Raw genomic sequence first — 9925 nt, 5'->3', positions numbered from 1 at the left:
TGAGGCACATAGATGTCGAATGTAAAGCTAAATAACAGTAAGCGAGGCTGTTTATATTATACATTTTTAATAGTGTTACATGTCTTCAATTTTGTAGTAAAATCTCATTATTTTCGGTATAGATCTAATGGTTTGAGTACCAGTAGTGCAAAAATTATTTGTAATGTCTTTTCTTAAAAATGTTTTTTTTGGCAGTGACAATCTGGACATATCCAGCTCAACCTTGGCTCAACCTAACGGTACCATATCCCCTAAGGCTAGGTTTAAGACGAAATGAAAGGCTGAACCTTGCCTAACCCCTAGGCTAGCGCTACGACTAAAAGGAAGGGCTAACCCTCATCCTATGAAAAAAGAAATTGGCACAATAGTCACTCCGGGTTGTTCAAGTAAGGTTCTGGGCCATGTGAAGTTAAGGTTAACTAGATCTTTTTGACAATAGGAAGGTAATTTCTTTTTCAAACAGTGTACTTTTTATGTTGCACATTCAACATAACACAGGCTCAGTTTGCCACAAAATGAACAAACATGTTCTTTTCAAGCAGACACGTAGGGGATCAGTTTCAGTGGAATTGGGATTCGTAGGGGGAGAGAGGATGGGGTGATAGGGATTAAGTTTCCATGACACCCACATACTCTACACGCTTTGATTCAGTCATCATAAAGATAAAGTGTTGATTAATAAATCTAAACATCATTTTGTTGTTATTTTCGTTTGTTTGTTTTAAAGCCTATGTATACATCTATCTATTAAATAATACATTTATTTTAGATCTATTTGTAGAAAGTATGCTGTATAAAAAGTGTATTATTGCTTTCTAGTAATCTATAAATTATAGTACGCCACGGCGCCCATATAAAACAAAAAAATCAACAAGGGCCAAGCCTCGCCTATTGCTTAAGCCTTATGAGAGACAAATAATGCCTAGCCCATTGCTTTATCATGAACTCCTTCACACAGCTTGCCAACAAAAGAACATGGCGGACGCCGCTATCCAAGGTGGCCATCGCGCACCAAGGTGAGAGAGGGGCGTACTGTATCTAGTGTCAGTAGAGATCTAGTAGTACATGTGGTGTAAATCTATGGTGTAGGTCAAGATTTACGGAAACCCCCAAAATCAGAGTGAGTCCGCTTGTCCTTAAAAAAGCGACCATAATTATTATTCCACCAGAATAACCGTTCATAGCCCTAGAAGAGTACGTCAAAAGAAACCACACCTCCCCCCTCACATGACGATGATTATAATAAATTTAGTGTAGTTCTTTCCGTAACATGAACAATACAGCACAATTCAGTCGAACGACTGACTTGACTTTAAGCACGAACTCACCCGTCAGTAAGTTACTGTCAAAGTCAAGAAGCTGAGGAGGAGACGAACATTGACTTTGACGGAAGCGGAAGATACACAATTAAGGGGAAAAATATACTGGCTGAAAGAAGAGGAACACGACTGCTTGATTGCTCAACTGAAACGACGGTCACAGCGCCCCGACAGCGACGTCAACTCAACTGTACCAACTGTAACAATACAACGTGTGTGTGTGTGTGTGTGTGTGTGTGTGTGTATGTGTGTGTGTGTGTGTGTGTGTGTGTGTGTGTGTGTGTGTGTGTGTGTGTCTTTGCGTAGTTATGTAGACAAAAGTATATTTGCACACTCACGTTATGTAGATATGCCCCGTTATGTAGACGTCCACATAATGTTTTAAGGTCACCATCGCATTTCCAGCCAAAAATTACATCATGTGTTAAAATATTTTTGAATTTGGTTCCGGTCCGAATAACGCTGTTATTTCGTTATTTCTATACACAACGCTATACACACTTCGAGTGTGTGCAGAATTTTTGGTGTCCACATAACGACAGTAGCTTTCTGATTTGTGTATCGCGTGTGTGTGTGTGTGAGACGGCACGTGGCGGATCCATCTAGGAGTTGGAATCCAGAAGCCTTCTCTGCTGTACATCATGGAGCAACGCTCTGCAGTTAGTTTAATAAAAGTTTTACGGCGCTGGCAACATCTTACGGCCACATGCACGCATGAAACACAAGTTGATTGCATTCACAACAGCTCACTGCACGGCTTTATTTTACTTTTAAAGTAAAGGAAAACATCTCATGGTTTTAAAAAATTGTTTTAAAAAGATTAGAAAATAAAAACAGATGTTTACATTTTAAAACAAAAATTATCTACTTTTTAGAATACAGGCTAATGACTTTTATAGATTTGAGAATTCTATTTGGATCAACGACGGAGAACAGACCTTTTAATTTTTGTGCATTTAAAATATTTACTTCGGGTCTCTCCAAAGTCCAGACATTCTAATGTGTCTAATGGTTAAGTCTGTATCGCATCTGACACAGAGCGGTTTCTAATCTCAACGCAGGAGATATCCATGGGTCACGGAAGCATATATCTAAATACGTAAACGAGTAAAAACTTCTTCGTCTGTTCTCGAAAGACCAGAAGATTTTCGTGGGTCCAGTGTGGACACTGTGAAGCTTGTTGGTAGTTGTTTACTTTAGTTTTTATCCCACAGCCTGGAGATGTAGTGAAGGAAATAATTCTCAACAGCAATTTAACTAGATTTTCTATTTTCGGGTTTCAAAGTTTTAGATTGTCTAACAGCAGCAAGAAAATGGACATCCAGGTCAAAACCAGAGGCTTGAGACCGTACGCAGCTTCAAATACCAGCGTGCAATAGTGACAGACAAAGGATCAAAACCAGAAGAGGGCAAACTTCAACAGCAATGACCAAGTTGAAAACCAGTAGGAAAGACAGAAATATCACAACCAGATCAAAGATCAGACTCATGCATTCCTGGTCATGTCAGTATTTTTGTATGCATGTAAATTCTGGACCTTGAATGAAGACCTTGAAAGGAGGAACAAAGCTGTGGAGATGAGATGCTTCCGAAAAATCCTTAGTATCTCATTCAAAGATCACATCACAAATGATGAAGTCAAACAACGGTTAAAAATGCAATTGGACCATACCCTGGCCTTCTCACTTTGGTCAGGAAACGCAAACGGCAAACAGCAATGGCATAGACACATCACCCGTTCATCCGGCCTTGCCAAGATGATCTTGCAAGGCAGCGTCCAGGGAAAAAGGAGCAGAGACAGACCGACGAAGAGTTGGAAGGACAACATCAAGGAATGGACAGGCCTAGACCTCAAAGACACGCTCTGAAGAGCGGAAAGAGTGTAGGAAGCTGGTGGTCAAATCTTCAAAAGCCCCGACGAACATCCACTCTTCGGGATAGGTGAAAGTGAAGTGAAGTAGATTAGTTTTTATCCCATAGCTTGGAGATGTAGTTAAAGAAATAATTCTTAACTGCATTTTAACTATTTTCGAGTTTAAAAGTGTTAGATTGTCTAATAGCAGCAAAAACATCACAGTGGACATCCAGTCAACAATCAGAAGCTCGAGACCGTACGCAGCTTCAGATACCTACGTGCAATAGTGACAGACGAAGGACCAAAACCAGAAATACTCTCCAGAATAGGGCAAACTTCATCAGCAATGACCAAGTAAAAAACCGTTTGGAAAGACAGAAATATCACCATCAGATCAAAGATCAGACTCATTCGTTCCCTGGTCATGTCAATATTTTTGTATGCATGTGAATCCTGGACCTTGAATACAGACCTTGAAAGAAGAAGGATCAAAGCTGTGGAGATGAGATACTTCCGAAAAGTCTTTAGTATCTCATAAAAAGATCACATCACAAATGATGAAGTCGAACAACGGATCAAAAATGCAATTGGACCATACCCTGACCTTCTCACTTTGGTCATAAAATGCATACTGCAATAGCATAGACACATCGTCCGTTCATCCGGCCTTACCAAGATGATCTTGCAAGGCAGCGTCCAGGGAAAAAGGAGCAGAGACAGGCCGAAGGAGAGTTGGAAGGACAAAATCAGGGAACAAACAGGCCTGGACCTCAAAGACACGCTCAGGAAATCTGAAGAGCGGAAGGAGTGGAGGAAGCTGGTGTCCAAATCTTCAATAGCGCCACAACGGACATCCGGTCTACGGGATAGGAGAAGGTGAAGTGAAGAAGATTGGTGGGTGGAGTGAGGCAAGACAAGGCATCGGACAGAATGAGAAACGATAATTTGGGAGAATATTCTACGGAGTTTAACGCCAAGTCAATAGCAGTGGCCTCCGCAGAAAAATATGGAGGCTTCGGGGTGGAGCATTTTTGCTGCTTTCTTTTTCTTTGGGGTCTATGGCATTACCACACACCCCAGAGAACCGTACCTAGTTTTCCGGGTTTTTTTTCTGATGGTTGTGGTATGTCTTTGTGACACATTTCTGGAATCGTTTCGTGAAATTAGTGGTAGTTGAGGCTGAAAGTGGGGTTCAAATTATGGAAGCATCCAATAACAAACCCGTCCCAGTATGCTTTTTGAAGTTAAAGCGCTCTGGGGTCGGTTCGTGTTGGAGGTGTTGGAGGCTATTGTTCTTGAGAAATATTGGGAAATGATCCGCACGGTCATCCAGCACAGACCACTCAAAATCTGGGACCAGGTCAGGGGAGTAGAAAGGAAGATCGATGGATGAAGTGTTAAGGATTTGTTTCAGTAAGTTGAGGATTTACCATTTAAAAGGCAGATGTTGTTTTGAAATAAAAAAAAAAGTCTTTTATTGTTTTTTTCCTTGTTGCCAAAATCCCCAAATGAGGTTATGTACATTAAAATCTCCTACTAAGATAAAGGGTCTGTGGACTTGGTGTTTGAGTCATTAAGCTGGGTAATTTTGAGGGGGTAATTTGACGGGACATATGGAGCAGATCGTGATTGGTCTTATCAGGGTGACCCATACTGCAATAGCCTCGAGGGTTGTCCTAGTTGTCCTAAGATGAACATGTATTTGTCAGTGGAGGGTGTTATTGTCGATGTATCGTAGACGGTGGTTCAACCAGAAGCTGTCTGGTTCTCGGCGTGAATATGATGATGAGAAATTTTTAAGTCAATGTTTGAAGCCGGGGCGAACTTTGTCTCTTGGACACAGGCCACAAGTGGGCACAGTGTAACCTGTATGTGTTGCAATTTTAGAATGGAAGGTCGAGTCCTCTGGCATTCCACTGCAGGACCGCCATTAGACCATTTTTGTAAAGATTTGGAGCACAGAGGTCCCGTCTTCTCTGAGCTCTGACTCCTCCTTGTGGAGGAAGAAGAGGGTTTGCTCGGCGGCCGCCCTTGATTGGGCAGCATCCAACCGGGAGACTTGGGGAGGGAGTGACGGCTTCCTTCCTTCTCGGATCGGAGGTGTCATCTTCCAAAGGGAGGGGATATCTGGTGGAGGGGTAAGGGTAGGTAGGGCGAAGGGAGTTGGAAAGAAGGAGGAGGGGCTGGATGAGGGGGAGGGGGCACCTCACACACCATCAGAGGGGTGGGGCGTGGGGAGAGAGAAGAAGAGGGGACGGAGGAAGAGTCCACCTCGTCCTCCCCTAGAACTCCGAAACAGTTGGCGAGTGGCCCCTCGAAGGTGGTTACTACAGGAGTAGGAGGGACCTTCTTAGCTTTTATTGCAGTTTCGCCTGTTGACCACGGGCTCTTTGAGTTTGGCAGTAGAAGTACTGGCTGATCACGAGACCAGCCGGACTGGACTGCCTTTGCGTTTAACCGACCAGGGACCGGGGTCATAACTGTCGGGTAGACAGTCTTTCGAGGCTTCTGAAATGAGCAGCCATTTCGGGCTTTGTACTCTTGGATGGTGCTTTCTTGGAACGAAGTGTTGGCCGTGGCAATTGTGAACAAAAGAAAGGACTAGCCTTTCATACCTTTTCAGGATGCCCGGTCTTGCCACGACGAGTACACACTTCTGCGTGTCGGCATCACGACTGGCTACGGCCAAACTTCTGGCCCTTGAAGCAGCGCAGAGCGTTTTGCACTTAGGGTTGCATGTCCAGGACCAAGTATGCTGCCCGAACAGTGGCTGGGGAGGCAGCACGAATCGAAAGTCAAAACAATTGTGTTCCTTTCAAGGGCGGTCTCGCCCCGCCGAAGAGTCATCTGGCGGGCTTCGACCACACCCTCACAATATAGCCACAATTTTTTCTGAAGAGCAGCCTTTCATCTCATGACTGCGGACGACGCTCTTCAAGCAGTTGTACTTCTTGTGTCTCCAAGATTCACAGGAATACCATGGAAGGTCGTGAGATACAGGGGTCCAGTTATTTCTGTTTCGTATACAAGGAGTGCACCAGAAGACAGTTTTTGGTCGATGGCGGGGATGTATCCCAGCGTCTGTGTTAAAGCATCTCCTGTCATGAAAAGGGTTGGATTTGTGGTCTTCTTCTGTGCATCAAAATTGCGGATGGTCAAGTACGGCTGCCCCGGAAGCTCCCTGGGAGGAGGGAGAGCACAATCAGCCGTAAAGGTCGGTTTTCCTGGTTGTCTGCTCGTCTCGGTGGCTACACCCGCTTCTACGAGCCGAAACTTTTTTGTATCGTTGGGGACTGGGGATGGGTCAGAATGTTTTTGGGGATTCAATGTGTGTTGGAATGTTTTTCAACTCCGGGGCTCCCCTCCCACCACTGAGTGAAACAGAGGAAACATTGCTCGGATGACCAGAGCTGAGCCAGAGCTACTCCGGAGTTATACTCTCCACGAAAGTGTACTAGATCGTCCCATCAAGATTGACCCAAGGAAAAACTGGAGGGGCTTCAGCTCCAAATCGATTGAGTGGCATAGGCCGCCCTACCCTCCCGTCTAAGAGGAAAAAGTGGGTCAAAGAGGTGTGTTGGCGAGGGACAGTCCGCAGACTGATCTCACTTCAACTGCCAGTTACCCACAGGTCGCACCCCACGGTCAACGAGGTGCCCATTCTGTGGGATGGACGACCTCTAGTTTTGCTGCACACGGAGTAAGCGGTGGAAGAAATGATAGAAGAAGGGGAAGGAGAAAGAAGGATGTGGAAAAGGAAAATGCAACAAAGAAGATGTTGCTCGTGGATCCCAGGGACAGCGAGTCTACTTATATATCCCCAACCCATGTGTGAATTAATAAACATAAGAGGCACCCAAAGCCTTTAAAAACCTTTTATGCTCCGGAAGTCTAAAAAATCTGTCCTCAGAGAAAGTTGCATTTGAAAATAGCAAAAGTTGCAAAAAGTTGCAAGAAAAAGTAGCAAAAGTTGCAAGGCGTACGTATAGCTAAAACAATGCCACGGAACTATTGGAATACATTGTATTGTTGCTACGCTCATTGCAATCAAAAGTAACCAATATGAGTTTTGTTAGATCAAAATCAAAAGTTAAATGTGAATGTCTACCCCCCCCCCCAAAAAAAAAATTGCTTGTAGTACAAAAAAAGTTTGTCCCCTGACCACAGAATTCTACACTAAGTGTAGAATTCTGTGCCCCTGACACATGCGTCAGGTCCTTAACTCTCGCTGACGTTGGGCAGGTGTGGCCGGCGTTGTTTTGGGGCTGTTCAAATAAAATCTTACACTTTGTTTGGGAATTTTTGCCCCCCTTCCTCCCGCACTTACACTTTTTTACACTTTCCTGCGACACACCCCCCCCTCAATCCCGTATATTACGTTTTTCGCTTTATAATAATATGACATTTATATGGCGCAAATCCGTGGTAAAATCACTCTTCTATGTGCTTTACTTTTAAATGATTAATTATAGTATTCATGAAAAACATGCATACACATACATGTGACATAATACACGTAATTCAATACGCTATAAAAATATCGGAACTTTTCCAGAAAAACTTACTGTGTCATTTTACCACTTTAACCGCACCCGTATAATCAAAATAAGACTAGATCTACATGTCAATGTCATGTAGCCCAGGTATCTACCAGTGCGAGATGACATATATCGTGCTTGCCGCTCGAGGTCCACTGTATCGCCACAATGCTGTGCTTTCCGCTCGAACTGAACTCTAAGTCTACGTGAATAGTGTAGAGTTACTCTCTTTTTATGCTTTTAACAAAACAGTTACGTTGCCATTTTCGTTGATTATTTTTTTCACCTTACAAAAGTGTAATCTTACATTGGTTAACTACCCCCCCCCCCACCTTACACTTTAACTTTTACAGGAGTCAAAGACCCCCCCCCCCCCTCTTTTTTTTCTGGCTTAAGATGATATTATTTTCCCTTTACGGGTTTTCTGGATGATCCATTTTAATCTACCCTCCTTAGCCTAAGATTTAAAGTCTTTCACAAATGTTTATATATGTGTACTAGATCTACCCTGGTGCTACGGAACAAAGCAAGCTAAGTAATCAGACGACCGTGTTTCCGATTGATTTACTCTAGCTAGACTAGTCCAAACAAGACTATTGGGTCGGTCTGCTAGACAGTTGATGGTGCAAAGCGGCTATCGTGGCACAAGTCGATCGCGCCCGACTCGTTGTTTCAAAACAAACACGTTGTTTTCAGGCGACGAGTCGGGCGATCATCCCGACCCGACCTGACCCGGGTCACTGGGCGGCGGCGGGCCCCCGCCGTAGGCTAGTTCAAAGTGTAAAGAAGCGAATTGCCCCCCCCCCCCCCCGCCCCCTTGGCGACGATATTTTTAGTCGTGGAAGAAAATTTCGGTGTTTTTTATGAAATTTTATTATTTTTCCGAATTTTGCGGGAAATTGGCTAAAATTAGCGAATTCACGAAAATCGTAAAAGTTGCGCAAAGTTGCACTGACGGCAAAAGTTGCGCGCGCGAATTTTTCTGCGGACAGAATAATGGACCATTTGCGTACCTTTGTGCAAAAGGTCAGGAGGTCGTAAAGTCCACATAATGCAATGTCCCACTAACGTTAGTAAAAAAACATACTGGACTAAAAATTTAGGTAGCTTCTTGAAATTTTGTGGACAATGATGTTTTTGTATAGTGGACTACACTGCAAATATTGATTGATTCCACCGATAACTTTGGATGATATGGGGTGTCCACATAATGTAGGTTTGGGGCAATGTCCACATAATGACCTCAAAACACGTATGTGTGTGTGGGTGTGTGTTTGTGTTTGTATATATATTTATATTGATTTAATTTGAATTTATATTTAGGCCTACTCGCCAAACATGCCACTCTTTGAGCCAAAGAGTGAGCCCCAAAACGACACTGTACAACGACTGGGACAAGCATTGATTCAAGAGTGGAATGGACTGCCACAATTAATTTTATACAAAAGTGAAAATTAACAAGCTGACTCGATCAATGCGCAGAACATGCTAAGCTTGCATCATTGCAAGATGTGATAATAGGCCTACCCGCTACTGACATGAAATTGTGAAATCAAGGGGTATCAGTTTGTGCTTAACACTGCACCACAATATGAGATATAATCAAGTATCAAAAGGTAGTATTATTACTTCTTTATATATATATATATATATCTATCTATATATCTATCTATCTATCTATCTATCTATCTATCTATCTATCTATCTATCTATCTATCTATCTATCTATCTATCTATCTATCTATCTATCTATCTATCTATCTATCTATCGATCGATCGATCGATCGATCGATCGATCTATCTATCTATCTATCTATCTATCTATCTATCTATCTATCTATCTATCTATCTATCTATCTATCTATCTATCTCTCTATATCTCTATCTCTCTCTCTCTCTATCTATCTATCTATCTATCTATCTATCTATCTATCTATCTATCTATCTATCTATCTATCTATCTATCTATCTATCTATCTATCTCTCTCTCTCTCCCCCCCCCCTCTCTCTCTCCCTCCCTCCTTCTCTCTCTCTCTCTCTCTCTCTCTCTCTCTCTCTCTCTCTCTCTATCTATCTATCTATCTATCTATCTATCTATCTATATATATACACACTTTGAAATATGGGTCATTTTTGTTTTTGTGTGTTGATAAATAGGGCACAAGAATGGCTTCTCTCCAAGTGGAAAGTTTTTTTTAAATTGCCGCTGTGTA

The 9925-nt window shown here is 42.8% G+C and overlaps 1 protein-coding gene across 3 annotated transcripts in view; it reads right to left on the bottom strand.

Moving 5' to 3' along the window:
- The window catches only part of LOC101852483 (cytochrome P450 2B19), a 41107-nt gene that overhangs the window by 23291 nt on the left and 7891 nt on the right, over positions 1-9925 (bottom strand). The window contains exon 1 of one of the 3 annotated variants that reach the window (XM_005100876.2): positions 1329-1431. The exons of the other annotated variants lie outside the window; for them this stretch is intronic. The gene's annotated coding sequence lies outside the window, so the exon portion shown is untranslated. Of the gene's footprint in view, positions 1-1328; positions 1432-9925 lie in introns of those variants that run through there. 3 annotated transcript variants of the gene reach the window in all.

This window comes from Aplysia californica, unplaced genomic scaffold (assembly GCF_000002075.1).
Source record: "Aplysia californica isolate F4 #8 unplaced genomic scaffold, AplCal3.0 scaffold00264, whole genome shotgun sequence".
Taxonomy (NCBI): Eukaryota; Metazoa; Mollusca; class Gastropoda; order Aplysiida; family Aplysiidae; genus Aplysia; species Aplysia californica.
The sequence above is the reverse complement of the archived record's forward strand: the minus strand, read 5'-3'. Positions and strand labels throughout refer to the sequence as shown.